The sequence below is a fragment of the Motacilla alba genome, chromosome 6 (assembly GCF_015832195.1).
Source record: "Motacilla alba alba isolate MOTALB_02 chromosome 6, Motacilla_alba_V1.0_pri, whole genome shotgun sequence".
In the NCBI taxonomy this organism is placed as follows: Eukaryota; Metazoa; Chordata; class Aves; order Passeriformes; family Motacillidae; genus Motacilla; species Motacilla alba.
The window spans coordinates 7,635,237-7,652,713 of record NC_052021.1 but is presented as its reverse complement, the minus strand read 5'-3'; the positions used below and the strand labels follow the sequence as shown (position 1 = coordinate 7,652,713).

At 42.4% G+C, this 17,477-nt stretch overlaps 1 protein-coding gene across 3 annotated transcripts in view; it reads left to right on the top strand.

Annotated features, from left to right (window-relative positions):
* The window catches only part of PHYHIPL (phytanoyl-CoA 2-hydroxylase interacting protein like), a 123,935-nt gene that overhangs the window by 68,052 nt on the left and 38,406 nt on the right, over positions 1-17,477 (top strand). The window contains exon 1 of one of the 3 annotated variants that reach the window (XM_038140039.1): positions 1,426-1,577. The exons of 1 other annotated variant lie outside the window; for it this stretch is intronic. The gene's annotated coding sequence lies outside the window, so the exon portion shown is untranslated. Of the gene's footprint in view, positions 1-1,425; positions 1,609-17,477 lie in introns of those variants that run through there. One more of the 3 variants, XM_038140040.1, reaches the window with a different exon arrangement.

The following is a 17,477-nucleotide window of genomic DNA, read 5'->3' as shown; positions in this document are numbered from 1 at the left end:
CACAGCTGCGACCAATAAGAAGAATACTATAAAGAGTGGGTTGGTTGCTCGAGAGTGGAGCTGGAGTCAGTTGGCTACTGTGTGGAGAAGAAAGAGGCAGTGCTCTGAGGAGTGGCCCATGAGAAAACACCAAGAAGGTATGAACCTTTTGTGAGAAGGAGACAATAATTTGGAATTTTTACAATAAGATGAAAACAACTTAGGGCTGAAGAGGCAGAAAGATCAGCAAGGAAGGCCAGAGGGTTTCAAGTTTGTGCGTTAAATTCAGGAAGCAATGGGATTTTTTCCAGTCTAGAGATCTCAAAGCTTGGGAGAGGACCAACCTTGCTGATTTTTTTCTGATCTATTTCTTGAGGTCTCAGGCCTGGAAATTTGTGTGGTTGCACAAATCCATGCAAAGTCAACATAATGGTCTAATACCTCATATAAGTAGCTCATATTTAGTGCCTAGCCAGTAGGGTACTAAGACTTCTGGGTAGATGAAAGGTCTTGTCTTTATGTTTTCCAGGATTATTCTCTCTGTCAAAGAGAAATTGGACAGGAAGGAGTAAAGTATTGATAACATAGTTTATGCTTTTAAATATTTAGAGTGCAAGGAAAGGATTGGTTGAGATGGTATTTTCTGGTTTCAAAATAATTCTTCTCCTCACACTAGCACCTCTTTTTTTTCTTCTCAAACATTATATATTTTCTGCCTCTGTTATTTATCTCTGTGGCACCTTGGCATGGTCTTGAGAAATGTTAAACAGTGGCCAGTCTGAGTCTTAAGAAATAGTGGAGCATTAAAGAAAACTTTGTAGCATCAAGCTCTGAATGAGAATATTTATCACAGTAACATCATGCTGTCCTATTTCTGTGATACCAGCAAATTTCCACATTCTTACCAGAGACAGGGTATTAGGATAAGGACAGTAACTGGTGTACGGAAAGCCCAGCTTCTCTGGCCTATTTGACCCTGGGCAATCATGGATTTCCTCCAGAGCTGTTGAGAGCGCTGTGGACAAGCCTGTGTTTATACTCCTGCAGTACAATGTGAGCAGTGGCACAGAAATGCTGCTGGGCTCCTGCCAGAGGGCCACACAAAGGCAGCCAGATCATCTCCCCGCAATGCAAATGCGATGACAGTGGCAGCAGGGGAAGCCTGGCTGTGCAGCCACCTCCTCTCCCCTGCTCAGCCTCCCCAGCTCTGGAACTGGGAGGTTACCAGGAGTGCCGGCTGCAAAGGGATTTTGGTAGGCACAGTGCCTTAAGAGCTCAAAGCTCATGCCCCTCTGACTTTGGGATGGGAGCAGTAATATCCCAGGACCTTACTGACCCTTCCCTTCAGGTGTCTTTGGAGTCTGGCAGGTTGCCAGAGTGGGCAGGACCATTCCCTCATGAGGCCCCAACACAACTTTGAACAAAACCTCTCTTCTCTGTGTCCGAATGAGGGGACTGGCAGGAGCTGGGGGAGGAGCGCCAGCAGGGCAGTGCGGAGCCCTCTGTGACAGGAAGGGCCCCCAGAGAAGTTGCCATCTCCAGCGTGGGTGAAGGCAGCTCCCCCAGGCAGGATCCCGGACAGTCACCCTGTGCACGAGGTACAGCACTGCTGGGACAGGGGGAGGAGAGGTGAGCAGCTGAGAAAAGAAGGGGCTAAAGAGAGCAGAGAAACTGGGATGGAGGGGCTTGGAAGAACCTGAAGGGAAAATAAGATTCAATGGGATGCTCAGATATGCAGAAAGTGGGGAGTGGTGATGCTATGGGGAGCAGAAGGAGAGTTTACTGTACAATTCATGACGATGCAATCCTGAGTATGCAGTGACTGAGGGAGTTGAGTGGGAATACCCACGTTATGAAGGCAACTACAATGTGCATTTTTCTTCAGATATGTAGTTGTCTTACATTTATTTTGTCTGATTCCCACTTATATTCAGAATTTATCAACATACAATTGTATTTTCTACATTGCTGATCTTCTCTCAAGCCATGAAGTCAGAAAACTCTCTAAAAGCAATTTTCAAAATCAGAAATATTTCTTCCTGAAATCAGCAAATAAGGGATTCACTGCATCCCAGTCCATCAGGTTTCCCATCTGTTCAAAAGAATATGGCTCTTTCCATGAAATGAATACTTTCCAAAATCTATTTTTGGAAGAGGGGAGAACATGTATGTGATTTGGATATAAGATGTAAGAGATGGTGCCCTATTCTGAAGGGATGGCTAGACCTGCTCTTTGGTATTTGTACAAAGCTCAAATACAGTTTGTTTTCTTGGACTTGAATGTCTTTGGATCATGGATGATCTAGGATAAAGATTTGCTTGTTTTTTTGTTTGTTTTCTTTATCCTTGATCTAGGATAAAGATTTGCTTGTTTTCTGAGTGGAATTTTGTACATTTATTCATATATGTGCTAAATGCTCTGTTCCACAAGGAGGGCTGTCAGACACTTACTTTAAGAAATAGGTGCTTTTACTCTGCAGCTGAAGTGGTTTTGCTTCAAGTTCCCTTAACATTCAAAACTCCATCAGAGCAGTGGTTGACTATAAAACAAATACTACTTGGCTTTAGAAATTTGGTAAATATAACCTTCCATTTTCATGTATCTCACATGGGTCAACATGCTTGGATTTACTGATTTTTCTTTTTTCCTTCATTTTTTTTTTATTGGAAAGTTAGTTCTGTAGGGTATTAAGTCCCAGCTGTCTTTATTCTGATACAAGATTAACTGCTTGATTAAGAAACTTTAGAAACACAGGCACTTTAAGAAGCCAGTGTCTATGTCCATGGCAGAGTATTCCCTATGCAAACTGCAGTTATACAGTATTTCCCCAGTATTTCTCCCAAGATTTGTTTGGTTTTTGGAAGGCAGGCTGTGGACAGCTGGCCAGCACAGCCACGGCTGCAGCCTTATCTTGTCATTATCAAACACACAAACCACACAGCAGCATCCATAGGACAGATCTCCACGCAGGGACTGGCTACAAGCCAGGCCTAACTCAGCAGGTAGGATCAGCTCAAAAAGAGCTTTCCAAGCTGGAAGCAGCAGCCACAGGGATGGATCTCAACCCCCTCTGAGCAAAGTGTGAGTGCACAGGGAAGATCCAGACCCATCCCCGTGAGCTCTTCACTCCTCTGTGATGGGCTGACCCCATGCTGGCAGGAAAAAATTATATCTACCTCTCTCTTAGTCTTTTTTGGCTACCTGCTGCTAAAATCAGCCTGCTGATGTCTCACTTTCCAAAGCAACATTTCAGGATCTTCATTTCCATTCAGAAGGTGCTATTTTATGCTTGGCTTTTGCTCTGAGGCAGTGTTGCTGTTTGATATTTCTCTACAGCTATAAATCTCAAGTTTTTAGGCTTGAGAGACAGGGTGGCGAAAGTATCTTCCCTTTTTGTGTGCTTATGCCAATAACTGTGAATGTAAATAGTTGCATTAATGAGGCTTGTTGAAAGTGTTTTATTAGGAAATGTTAAAGTCATTAGCTTTTCAGTAAGAAAGTGTAAATGACCCTTCTTATAGTTGCATGTGAAACTATAAAACTTAATTTCCTATGCACAGAAGAGCATTTTTGTCCATCATAGTACCTAAAGCACTTTAGTAAGGCATTCTGTCATTTTAGTTTGAAGTAGCACTGTCATTTAATACTCTTTTCCTACACCACCTTGCATTCCCAAATCCTTTCATAAAAGACAGTCTATGCTTATGTCAATGTAAAAATAAATGCATGGGTGATGTTCTGTGGGTAGAATCCTCATTTTTCTGCCTGATTGGAGAGTGAATAGGCATCATTAAAACTGAATGAAAAATTCTCTCTACCTGTGTAGCCAGTTGCTTTTACAAGAGGTTTGGTTGGACATTTTGTTACATAGTATATATTTTGTATTTTCTACAGCTCTGATTGTTTTACTTGCATCTATAAATCAAGATTTTTGAGGCCTCACAGACAAAAATTCTTTAAAATCTCAGTGGGTTTGACTCTTCAGAATGATGTTTCAGTTGTTGATGCCAAGATAAATTTTTATTATAGAGAACTCTCTTCTAAGGGAATGGGGCTGTGGGATTTATTCAGAATTAGTAGTTGTGTAGGGATGGCAGAAGAGTAGCAGTGGTGGACAGAGGCAGAGAAAAAATGGTTTTGAAGAGGTGGAGAAAGGATGGGCACACTCCTCACAGAGAGAAATATCATGGCAAAATGAAAACAGAACAAGGCTAGAGGACAGAGCTCTAACACCAGATTTTTTTTCCCTATTAAAAGAATTCAGTGAATCATTGTATAAGTGTTGTAGAAAATTCACAGGAGGAAATCTCATGGCAAGAAATAGCTGTAGAAAAATACCCCAAAAAGGTCTAGTGCTGTTTTTGTCCACAGTATAATTTTTGCTGTTTAACTCCAAAAGTTACAAGGTCATGTGTAACAGAAACAATTTCCTCAGTCCTAAAATAATAATTTTAATGTCCTTCCTATTTCTAACAAAAAAAAAAAAAGCTGGAAATAACTTAAGTGCCTTTGTGGATGCACAAATACATAATACAGAATCCAAGTCACTTAGTAACAAAAATAGTCACGTGCACTGGACAACAGGCCTGTGTATTTTTCCTTAAGGCTTGAATCAGCTGAGAAAAAGTACCATGTTGAGCATTACACTGTTTTTCCCCAGATAATTCAATGTGTGAATTATTTCATTATTATTTCACTGCTTCCCTACATGCTACGTTTAAAGAAAACAGTTTCATGTGTACAGTATTTAAACACACATGAAGGCCTGCTGAGATTTGTTAGGATTACTTCTAAAATCCTGCCACAGATACAGAGACTACTCAGCTTCTTCCTCCAAAAGGCTAGTCACATCTTCACATATGGGGAGATATTTATTGAGTGCAATGTTAACAGCTACCATATTGCTGTACTCCCACATTGACACAAATGTTGGCAAAAGCTACTGTGCCAGCTGCCCACTTTACACACTCTAGTGGCACCTTTTCTCCTCCTCGAGTCCATAAATTGCCATTATCATCCAATTAATGCTCAAACAGTGTTTTTTTCTGCCTCACATATTTCTTAGAATATAAAGATGGATACACAGGAGTCTGTACACCAGAACAAACCCAGCAGCTAAGACTTGTTTGCTGCCAGAAAATACCCTGGAGCCCTCTGTGGGAATATTATTATAGAGAAGAACCGTGGATTAGTGTAGAGATTGAGGAGATTAAACCTTAATTAAAATGAGCACTTGTACACAGAACATACAGCAGACGGCTATTGTTTTAGTTGTAGTGGAGCAGGTCTTCCTGCAGCTGCCCAGGTCATCCCTCCCATCCTGCCCAAGGGGATGGGTTCCTGCAGTGGCAGCTGGAGGACACATTGTTTAGGGCACTACAGAGACACACAGCTACAGCAGGCTCCTCCAGGCATGGGGCTCCTTTGCAGCAAGATAAGGCAGCTTCCATAATCAGCATTTGTACCTCAACTGCACACAAGGTTTTTGCCCTTCTGTTCATGGACTGTGCTGTTCCAGCCCATGATGGTCTGTTCACTAACGAGACAAAGCATGGGAACTGCATTTCCCTCCTGAGTGCACAAGAACTGGAGGTGATGATCATTTCTAATAAGTTTTCATCTTCAGAAGTACTTATTTCAGATCTAAGATAGTCTCTGCCTGCTTGCCTCCAAAATATGCTGCAAGAGTATATTCAAAACTTAAATTTGTGTCCCTTTTTATTCCTAAGGATGTTGACACAATTTTCTAATGGAGTTATATTTCTCACATTTAAAAACCAAATAAATCAATGTAATTTGGAGCATACCATTTCTGTGATTGCACAGTAATTTCTCCATGTTCCTAAGGGATTTTATATTCCTCAGACTCATGATGAATAGGAAGTATGTAAAGATCATACTGTGGTTTACTAATGATCAAAATGTAGGCTAAAAAGCTTCAGCTTTTTATGTGCATCCTTTCAGAACTTAATGGTCATTTTAAATATTTTGAAATAGAAACACAGAATACAAAAATACATCTAAATCATGTACCAGCATCTTTCCAAAATGCCACCAGTACCATTCTTATGTGGAGTTTGAGTGTAGTGTCCAGAGGAGTTCTTCAGGTGTGTCACTCTTTGAGTGCTTTCAGAACTCCTGATGTTGTAATCTACTGTTATCCAGTATTTTATTGCTCTCAGTAGGACATTTACTGGAGGGATGAAACCTGAGTAAGGCACAATTAATCCTTTCAGCAGTTCCCATTGGGTACTCATGGCTGCGTGGAACTATTTACTCTTAAGTGGAGCCCTGGAGGATCTCTGTATTGTGATGGTGTTTCCCAACACTTCCTTCTGACCTAATCTGTGTTTTGGTGTCGTGTTATTTTAGGGACACATTTGTTAGCTTAGAAGCAATGTCTAGAAATAGACATCAACATGTACATCTCTCAAAGCAGAAGGGCTTCTGCTGCTCAGACTCACTCTTAACTTCATTCCTTTAATTTATTCTGGGTTTGCTACGCTAAAAGCATTCCTCCAGATAATCACCAAATTATTTGTTTATAGCTACAGGGCATATTATTTTTTAATTATTTGAGGTGGTGTCATAACAGGTATAAAGTAGTATTTGTTGTTATTATTGTCACCATGATTGTTGAAATACAGTGCCATCAAATTCCAGATATATTTTTAGAATGTTTTCCTGTGAAAATCCTTTTTTGCTTATCCACTGAGTGTATTTGAGCTGAATCTCTCTGTTTCATCTCATGTGTTGGAGTCAGTGAACTTCCTTTGTGCTGTTACTCTGGGAAGAAAGATCATAATCTCTGTCTTAGGTGACTTCATAAGAGATTCATCCTTATGGTTTTCCTTACCCTCTATTACTTGGAAAATATTTAGGTGTTATATATAAATAAACAATGTTATGTGTGCTATGTTATTAGATGAATGAATTAAAAAGGCAACTTGGCAAAAGAGGGTTGAGAGAAGTAGAACTATGAGCTCAGTGCAAAAGCAAAATCTTTGCAGAACCAGACAAAAAAATCTTCCTTCAGAATTCTAGTAAGCAGTATTAGTAACTTTTAAAATAATAGTGTATGCTGGGGCATGTACATAGCTGAGCTTTCTTTGTGCTCCTATCTGGTGACCACCAAATGACACTGGTCTGCAGCCACTGCCTCCAACACAAACAGCTCAGCTCCATCTGAGGAGCCCTCCTGGAGGCAATCAATCACATACAGAACACAGCAGTTATAAGTAAGGTCTGCAGCTCATATACATTCAGTGGTTTTTGCAACTAAGCTGTATTTGTGTCCAAAACAAATATTTGGATGACTGAATGTCTCCCTCTGAGGAGTGGAGGAAAAAAGAGTGCACATTGTCAGCACAGGTCAAGAAATACGTGAAACTCAGAGTTGTGTGCCTGGATGCATTTTGTCTTCTGAATTAAAGCATTGCCACCCTGCACAACCTTTTGTGAGCTGTTGGTGCCTTAGGCTTAAGTACCTAATGTCACAGTGAATGAAGAGAGCCAGACAGCCAACTTACTGCTTAGGATGGAAAACAACACAGCAACTGGAAGGAGGAGGAGCACTGGAAGTACCTTATGAAAATTGCAGGGATAGTTTATAGAAAATTGTTAATAGGAAAGATAGTTCTGAGAAAAAAGTTAGCTTCTTGAAATTCTCCTGGCTCTGTGTTTCTGTGTGATGAGAGCAAAATAGTTTTAAAACATTGGGGGTTTTTGGCTTTGGTTTTGTTTTTGCAATCATTGTCTTAGAAATTCCAGATAAGCATGTTACACTATGATTTAGTTACCAGCTCTCCAGAATGATCTTGAGGAGTCTGTCTCAAGAATGCTGGACTTGGATGCCAGTGTAGCATCTGTGAGACATGAGCAGATTCACTTGGTGGGCAGAGCCCAGCAAAGCAGCAGCCTTGCAGCACTGGTGTGTGCAGCGGCAGGGACAAAGCTCAGTGAGGCCCGTGCCATCAGCCACCACAACACTCACAAGGCTGCTCTCATTTACTGCTCTCATTCAGTAACAAACATGGGAAACTCTCATTTCCTAAACTGTCTGGATCTAGAGATTATCAATGGGTCATTTCTCCATTTCCACCATGAAACAAGAACATGTGATAGATTTGTCTCTAGTCTGGTGGTTTTTCCCTCCTTACTCTCTTTTTGGATGTTCTCTCTACAAGAGCCATTCTGCAGGGTATAAGAGAAGATGGCTGCATCTATGCTGTTTGGATTTGTTATGTCTGTGTTTTTTCATGGTAAAGTTAATGTTAGGAGCTTTAAAAACTTTTTCCTAGAGTTCAGTCTCCATCTTACTGCCAAGAAAATGTACATCAACCAAGATTTTGCATTTTAAGGGGAAAAACAGAAATAGGAAAGAAAAATGAAAAGTTTTTGATAAAATATGCACGTTTAGGCTGTGTTTTCCATTTGAGAAGCTGATCAGGTCCAGCAGGAAAAACATTTTAATATTAAACAATTTCAGAATTACAGCTTTTAGAATAGGACAAAAACCTCTCTGGATAAGGCCTTTTGTTTGTATCTAGTGCATCAACAGGGAAGAGGTGAAATTTCATTCGTTGCCTCTGTTTTTTAGGAATCCAGTCTTTAACAATGCATTATTCCAAATCCTTCACTGAGTAATCTGCATAATGATTGCACTGTCTGAGTCTCATCACTAGCATATTTGTTCATTAGAACCTATATGAAGGACAAACAGAACTAAACTGAATTCATTAAAAAAGTTTGAGCAAGTGCTGGTGGAGGGTTTTTCTGGTATTTTCTCAGCTCTCTTAAGAACTGATACAACTGTCATCTAAAAGCAATGAAAAACTTCCATCTCCTACTGAGTTCTGTAAATCTGTGAGCCCTCTATACCTCATGCTCAGAAGACAGGGCAGACCCTCTCCTGATTGTGACCTTTTTTTCCATAGACAGTTTCTCACATTACTGCAAACAGCCTCCACCCGTGAACATTGTTCATCTCTTTGGTATTTTCAGGTCTTGCGTGTGTTGGCTCTTTGCCATTGTATCTGAGCACAGTGTTCTAAAGCTTGCAGTATGACACATGATACAGCAAAGAAAGATAAAGAAAGGAACAGAGCAGACAGTAATCGATAGGAATGAAAAGGACAAAAGAGCCTCTCAGCATTTTCCACCCATTCTGCTACTTTTACCTTTTTTCCCATTCTCTTTATCTTGTTTTGTTTTTTACATTCCTCACTCTCTGCCACCAAGATTTTAAACATTTTAAGCCAGCCCCTCTGTCTTTACTACAAGCATAAATTAGGAGGAATGAGCAAAAGGAGCTACAAGCAACATACAGCAGGAGCTGCTGGTGCTGCACATGAGGAGACAGAATGGAATGTCATGGCTGAAAATCATAAATCAGGATGCAAAAAGTCTCAAAATGTGTGTTTCACCATGAGGTTAGGAAGAGCAATGTGTTTTTTTCTAACCTAAACCTAGGAACAACCCAATCATAATCTCTAAACTCCAGTTTTTGAAATTTTTGTTCAGTTTTATTAATTTTTACTTAGATTAAAATTGACTTGCTTAGTTGCCTCCCGTATTATTCACCGAACATCTGATTAGCTAAGGACCACGTAATGGATTAGCACCCAAGATTCTATGGTGAGGTGCAGCTCGTATTGAAGTTTCTTGTACACTTAAGAGGGTGAACTTTATTTCTGTTGGCTTTTTATTAGCTTGGAATAGTCAGAAAAGATTTTCAAGATGTTGAGCTCCAGATCCACTGCTGTTTTGATGTTCAAATTCTGCGCTTCACATGTTTTCTTTCTCAGTCTTTACGTAAGAAGATTACACAAGAGAAGACTGTAATCTCCAAAATCATTTACCATATTAAACAGCGGCTACCACCAGCGGATCTTTATCAGCAGCCTGGAGCAGAAAGGAGACACGTGGCTCTACATATGGAAACTGGTCATTTACAGTACTCATCAATGTGTGTTGCCAGTCCTGGGCAGATGTCATCAACAGTCATTACACAGCTCTGAAAATAGAACCAAACTTAACCTGGACAGGTCCTCAAACAATTGATAAACTGCCTCTGAACAATGGAAATATGTGGAGTCCACTCTCCCCACCAGCCTCTTGCTGCTCAGTGGTCCTGCAGACCCAGTGCTATGGCAGTGTGAGGAGTGGACACTCAGTCAAGATGTACATGGCAAGATGTCTCCTGACTCCTCAGACTTAGAGTTTCTCTATATGTCCCTGGTCAGGGACAAGAGAGGAGCATCACTACCGTGTCCCGCTTAGTGTGTGGAAGTGGCAAGTTTTATTTGCCCATTGTAGTTTTTCCTTTTCTTTCTTTTACCTGAGAACCACTGGTAAACTTAGTGAGTAGGAGAAAGCACTTTGGGGGTAAAAAAAAGGGCAAAGTGATTTTAAGAGTGGGGATAGTCCTGTGCAGAGCCAGGAGCTGGACTTAATGATCCTTGTGGGTCCCTGCCAGCTCAGCATTTTCTGTGACTCTGTGAGAGCACTTCTGCCCTGTGTTTACTTCTTTGTCTGTCCCAGACACTGTGCTGCGCCCTAGGAAGGGAAGGAACAGCATCAGGATGCAGAGGGGTTCCTGCGCTTCCACCTTGCCCACTTTCCCAGACAGAGTGCACTCTTCACAGAGAGCTGGTGCCATGGCCCTGACAGCACTCCCTCAATTGCTGTGCTCTGTGGAAGAGGACAATTTGCCACGGTCCCGCATTCACACACTTTCCTAAATCTGGCTTCCTCTGCTTAGCTCCCACGACAGGATAAAGAGCATGGCGGGGAGCTCCGTCCCCCTCCCTTCCCTGCCCTCCCCCAAGGCTTGAGAGGAACACTGGCTTCTCGTTTCCTTTGAGCAGCGCTGGCGAGCACAGGCTGTTACAGGGTGCGCACACAGTCCTTGGCAGCAGGAGTGGTCAGCTGCTCCCGTGCTCCTGCTTGCTTGCTGGCATGTGGCAGAGGGCACGAGAGAGAGGAAAGCAGTGCTGCACTTCTGAAATGAGCTCTAGCAAGTGCTGTGTGCCTGCAGCTCCGGCCAGCCTGCCAGGGCTTGTCTGCTTGTTAGTTAGCAGGTAGAACATTACAAGTGACTTGCACTTAGTTGCTCCCCTGTGCCAGCCCCTCTGATCTCCAGCAGGACTGGAAGACATGATTTAAGGCACTAAGAAATGTGTTGTTTAGCCTTTGTGGAAGTGCACAGCCAGTGTTTGTGTGGTAATGCTATCTTTGAAACACAAGAATGCTTTGTAAAGGCTACCAATACTGCTACATCTAATGACAACAACAACAAAATTTAAGGTGTTTCTGGCAGAATGAAAATCTCATTGTCAGGAATAGCCACCAGCCCTTCCCCAATAAAGCAGAAGGAGCATTTCTTTGCTTCTCCTTTAGTCTCTAGAAGGGTGTGTGCAGAGGGGCTTTTATGTTTGTCTATGTCCCAAAACAAAGAGGACACCACAGCAATAATCTTTTGGTGACAGAAATGACTGAATCAAACTTTTTTTTATGAGCTATACAGCAGAACATGTTATGCTGTATCTGTGCAGGGAGGGATCTCTTTATTTAGCAGAAGTTGCAGCAACAAATTTTTCTGACTATGGGTTTTGTTTTTATGCTTTTCCAAGTGTTTTTCCTTTTGATTGTTCTTGAAGTTGTGATAGGAGATCAGGAAAGCTTAAGAGCTTAAGTGACTTCTTAGAGTACCATCATTTCAAGATGAATAAGCATTCATGAAGACAGCCTGTGGGAAGTGAATTGATGTAGTATTTGAATGCCCTGACTTTATAATTCGTACAAAACTCTCTCTGCAGGAGTGTGCCCAGTGCTGAAAACTTTGCCTTAGGGTTCAGCTGGATCAAGCAGTAATAAGACTCCATCAGTAGCTGAGGGGGAAGAAGAGGGGAAAACAATTTTAAAGCCGTGAAAGAAGATACCCATGATCATTGTTGTAGTAAAGCTTTTGCTCCCACGGTCTGTGGAAGCACCACATAATAGGCTGGAGAACCGACCCTGCTCTCCCTGCCTGCCTTGCAGCTGCATGTGGTATTGCAACCTTGGTTTGGGAACAGCTGGCTCAAGCAAAGGCAGCTAGCTGCTCTGCTCAGCTGTGTTTTGACACGAGCTGTTTTCTGTTGAGGTCAGTGGAAGTTTGACAGTGTAAGGAGTTCAGACCACCATCCCTTGAGAGGGTGGAGAAATCCAAAATGAGAAAATAGAGATAACACTTATATGTTCTCTCTAAAACTGGTTGCATGATGTATTTCAGTCCGGAAAGTGATTTTGCCAGCAAGATACAGGAAGGAGATTTTATTCCAGGATGAATTCACCATTTGCATAATATTTCCATTTCGACAGCGCTGTCAGGCAGTCATTTTAATGAGTGCTCAAACCCCCAAAGTGACTGTAGTCTAACCCCACTGCTTGTTCCTGTTTCTTTATTGACGCTCCTGTTAACTCCCAGCATTTGCCTTCTGCAGCCAAACAGCCACATTTGGGAATGCGCATCCTTGTCCAGACTGACTGTGAGTTCATAATGCTTTCTGACAGCAACTGCTCCCAAAAGGGCTGCATGGCACCATTTCAACTGCAGAAGCACTGCACCAAAACAGAACCAAGACCCAGAGAGCTTGGGTCTCCCCACCTTAGCCATCATGATCACTGCACACTTTTTCTACACATGTTAATTGTAAAGGCAATTTTAAACTCTCTGGTGAGAAGAGTCGGGGGGATCAACCTCTGTTTTGGCAGCTGGGCTTCCCAATTTTTGTCTTATTTGTCACTGAGCATCCCTTATGCCTCCTAAGCATGGGAGGAGACCCTGGAGACATTATGGAGTACTCTTCTGTCTTTTGTCTCTGAATTATTTGCTGCCACATTTTTGTCAGACATCACTGCTCCTGTGCTAGGACTGAAAAGGTTTGTTTGCAATTCAGGTTAGAGGCCAGTCATGCATTTTCAGTGTTGTGATACCTCTGTAATTGACTCCTGAGGTCATAAGACTTAGTGGTCAGTCTATGGATCTGATAGCTGCTAATCTCAATAATCCTTGAATTTAGCTTGATTTATGCCTCATTTGTTTCCCCTAGTTTATAGTGATATATTACTCAACTTCAAGAAAGAACAATAAAAAAGTGGAAATGGAGCTTTTTTTCTCAGGCCCCAAACTGCAGAGAATGGAGGATTTGGCACTCATTTCTATTGCACTTTAGCCGAATGAAAATAGTCGTTGGTTAGTGATAAAATATTTCCATTTTCAATCTCTCCTTAGGCTGACTCTGTGTCATATTTTTATTTTTCTGAGTAGCTTTGCTTGATAAATGTTATGAGTGCAAACACATATGTAGTAATACATTTCTAGAGATTTTAATATATGTGAACATTTGGCTCTCCTCCAAAAACACATACAGGGTTCAGTACTGCCTTAATACCAGGTCTAATTCATTCCTGGCAGGAGCAGTTTGGTGGTACACAGAAATTAAGGGGGAAGGTTGTCCTCAGTTTTGGTGAACTGTAGCTATATTGCTGTAGGGGTGTGTATAATTAAGCTGGTGCAACCTCTAAATTAATTTGATGGAGCTATGGCATTAAAATATGTTTAAAAATGTAATGACTGTTGTAAAAATGCAAGAAATTAAATTGCAGTAGTCTAGCTGTTGCCCACACAAAATAGTAGGGCTAATCTAGATTGTTATTTAAATTACAAAACTGTATAGCTCCACCTCATACCCTTACTTCTGTTGCTGTGCTCATTATGATATTGGAAAACTCTGTCACTTATGTGTACATATTAATACTTCCACAGCATGACAGGCAATATGTTATAAGATTGATAACATCCACACAGACAACTTTTTTTGTTGTCAACTGGCAGCTACTGTAAGTAGTTTGCTAAGGACAAGAGACCAGAAAATTTATGTGCTGGGTTGACCCAGGCTGGGTACCAGGTGCCCACTAAAGCTGCTCCATCACTGCCCTTCTCAGCCGGGCAAGGGAAAGAAAATGTAATGAAAGGCTTGTGGGTCAAAATCAGGGCAGGGAGAGATCACTCAGCAATTACTGTCATGGGCAAAATGCACTCAGCTAGGGGAAATTAGCTTAATAGATTACCAATCAAATCAGAGTAGGATAATGGGAAATACAAACTAAATCCTAAAATGCCTTCCCCCATCTCTCCTTTCTCCTCTGTCTTCACTCCTAATTTTCTCTATTTCCTCCCCAACCAGTGGCATGGGGGGATGGAGAACTTGGGGTTTGGTTGGTCTATCACACATTTTCTCTGCTGCCCCTTCCTCCTCAAGGGAGGACTGCTCCCACTCTTCCCTTGCCCTAGCATGGGGTCTGTCCCATAGAAGGCAGTTCCTCTAGAACTTAGCCAACAGGAGTCCTTCCCACAGGCTGCAGGGCAATCTCAGCTCCAGAGCTTGGAACACCTCCTCCTTTTCCACTGACCTTGGAGTCTGCTGCATTGTTTCTCTCACATATTCCTCTCTTCTGATTGCTCTTGCACAGTCTTTTCCCTCTTCTTTCATCTGTTATCCCACAGGTGCTTCCACCAATGTGGGTGGGTCCACCTTGGAGCGGGCTGGCATGGGCTCCATCAGACCTGGAGGAAACTTCAGCAGCTTCTCCCTGTAGTAACCAAAATTTTGCCACACAAACCAAGTAAAATTTAATTTCATTATTTAAAATCAACAACTGCTTCAACACAGAAAGCAATTCATTTTGCTACTTTCTACCTCATTTTCCCTCCTCATCCTGGAAATAACCAAGTGGACGTCATGTGATCAACCCCAAAAATGTACTGTCAATGGCTAAATTGAATTTATGTGGACATACATTAATCAGAAGCTGGCTCTCAGACAGATGGGAGTAGGTGAGGTTAGACTGAAAATGGATAAAATAAGAACAGAGAGAATCAAGAAGAAAAATACTGGTATTAAAAAGAAAAATTAGATGAATAACCCTAGTAAATTTGGTTTTAAAAACTTTGATATCGGGTTAGTTAACGTGGAAGAAATAGAGGAAATTAGAGAAAAAGAATTTCCAAATGATAAGCATTTGATGTGAGTTCAGCAGGGCTCAAAATAAGCAGTGATTAGACAAGTCTGAACACAGACCCGCATTCCATCTCACAGGAGCCACTGTCGACCTCTGTCATCAGGCAACAGCTGTGCCTGGATAAATGAACACTTGTTCTGCTTTGCAGGCAGCCCTGTCCCTACCAGCATGTGGAGATTAAGCCCCCTGAACCTTGGAGAAGGAGCTGAGGAGTTTGTGTCAGCCCTGGAGAGAGAGTTTTGCCAAATTTGTTTGCTGTTCTCATTTCTCACTCCAGAATGTAGTGCAGGTTATCAAAGATGGCTCTTGCAAACACACATAGGATCCATTTAGAGGGCATTCACCAAGACTAAATTTAGCCTCAGAAGGTTTTTCTCCCCCTGCTTCCTGTAGAATCAAGAGGAAGCATTTCCTCTGGAGCAATTCTGAGCACCTACAATGAACTCCCTTTGAGACACAGATGAGGACTTTTCTACTCTCCACTGACTGCAGAAAGATCCTAAGGCAAATAGACTCCTTAGGCTAAAGATGGCCTTTGCAGTTATCCTCCTGTACAGCCTGGTTTAAGACGCAGGAGCAGTGAATCAGTCACTAACAGATTTTGAGTCAGTTCTAGGATTTTCAAGGCTCACAGAAAGCCACCACTCCTCCACTGACTTTAAACACCCCAGGGCACTGCGTATGTACAGCAACTGGAAATCTGTAAGGATTGCTACACTACCAATAAATAACATACTGCAGGGCTAACATCTATTCAGAACACAAGTAACAGCAGTAGGACATAATTCAGAGCAGAACGTGGTTTAATTAAAATGCTTGTGGATATTGTTAAAGAGACAGTGCTACAGACAAATGCACATTTTATTGCTTATTTCTCTACTTTCTTTATCTAATCTGCCTGGGTATGGGTGCTAAGTGGACATGCATTCCTTCCAGAGCAAACCCATGGAAAACACAGCTCTTCATTGTGGTTTTTAATGTGAAATTATTTCTTGTGAAATTTTGTGACATTTTAATCATGGATCACATATTGCACTGGTCTGTGTAGCAAGGTTCTGGTAGCAGGGAGGGAACTACCTGGGGGCTTAGGGCTTAAGGCAGCAGCTGCTGGAAGCTTCCCCCATGTCCAACAGAGCCAAAGTCAGCCAGCTCCAAGACAGACCCACTGCTGCCCAAGGCCAGGCCAATCAGAACTTGCAGTAATGCATCTGTGATAACATATTTAAGAAGGGAAAAAAAAGTTACTGTGCAGAAATAATTGGAGACAGGGAAGGGAGGACTGAGAATATGTGAGAGAAACACTCTGCAGACACCAAGGTCAGAGCAGGAGGAGGGGCAGGAGGTCCTCCAGGTGCCAGAGCAGATTCTCCTACAGCTTGTGGTGCAGACCATGGCAAGGCAGATTGTCCCCCAGCAGCCCATGAAAGTCCTCAGGGAAGTAGAGACCAGCCTGCGGCTCATGGAGACCCATGCAAGAGCCCTGGGATGCCCTAAAGAACGCTGTGAATCTGTGGCAAGCCCATGCTGGAACAGGTTCCTGGGAAGCACTTGCAGACCTGTGGAGAGAGGAGCCCACACTGGAGCAGGTTTGTTGGCAGGGATTGTGACCCCACAGGGCACCTATGCTGGAGCAGGCTGCTCCTGAGGGACTGCGTGGGAAGGTGCCCACTCTGGAGCAGTTCATGGAGAACTAGCCTGTGGGAAGGACTCACACTGGAGAATTCTGTGGAGAATTCTGTGGAGAAGTCTGTGTCTCCTGTGACAGGGACCCCGTGCTGGAGCAGGGGAAGGACTCTTCTCCCTGAGCAGCAGCAGAAATAATCTCTGATGAACTGCCTATATCCCTGCTCCTGATCTCCCTACACCACTGGTTGGGGAGGAGGTACAGCCCAAAAATGAGGGTAGGGTGGGGTGGGGGAAGGTGTTTTTAAGATTTGTTTTAATCTTCTCATTATCTCACTCTGATTTTGGTTGTTAGTAAATTCAATTAATTTCTGTAAGTCAATTTCATTTTGCCCATGACAGTCACTGCTGAGTGATCTCTCCCTGCCCTTATATCAAGCCACAAGCTTTTCTGTATATTTTCTATCCCCTGTCCAGCTGAGGAGGATAGTGACAGAGTGGCTTTGGTGGGCACCTGGCATCCAGGCTGGGCCAATGCAAAACATGTATATAAATAATCATAGATCTGAAAAACAGTATGAGAGCTTCTAGTAAGTGACTGAATCAAATGAAAGGAGTTTAAGATTAGTCTCACTACTCATCCAGTCTCTGAGCTAAGGAAAGGGAATGCTGTGGTGTTCCTGCTCTCACTGATTTAACACAATCTTCCTGGTGTTTCCTTGGTGGTTAACTGACTGTGTTCATGGTAGCAGTGGGGGATGAAGCAATGGTGTCAGTCCCATGTTGCCACATCACCTCAGTCACAGCA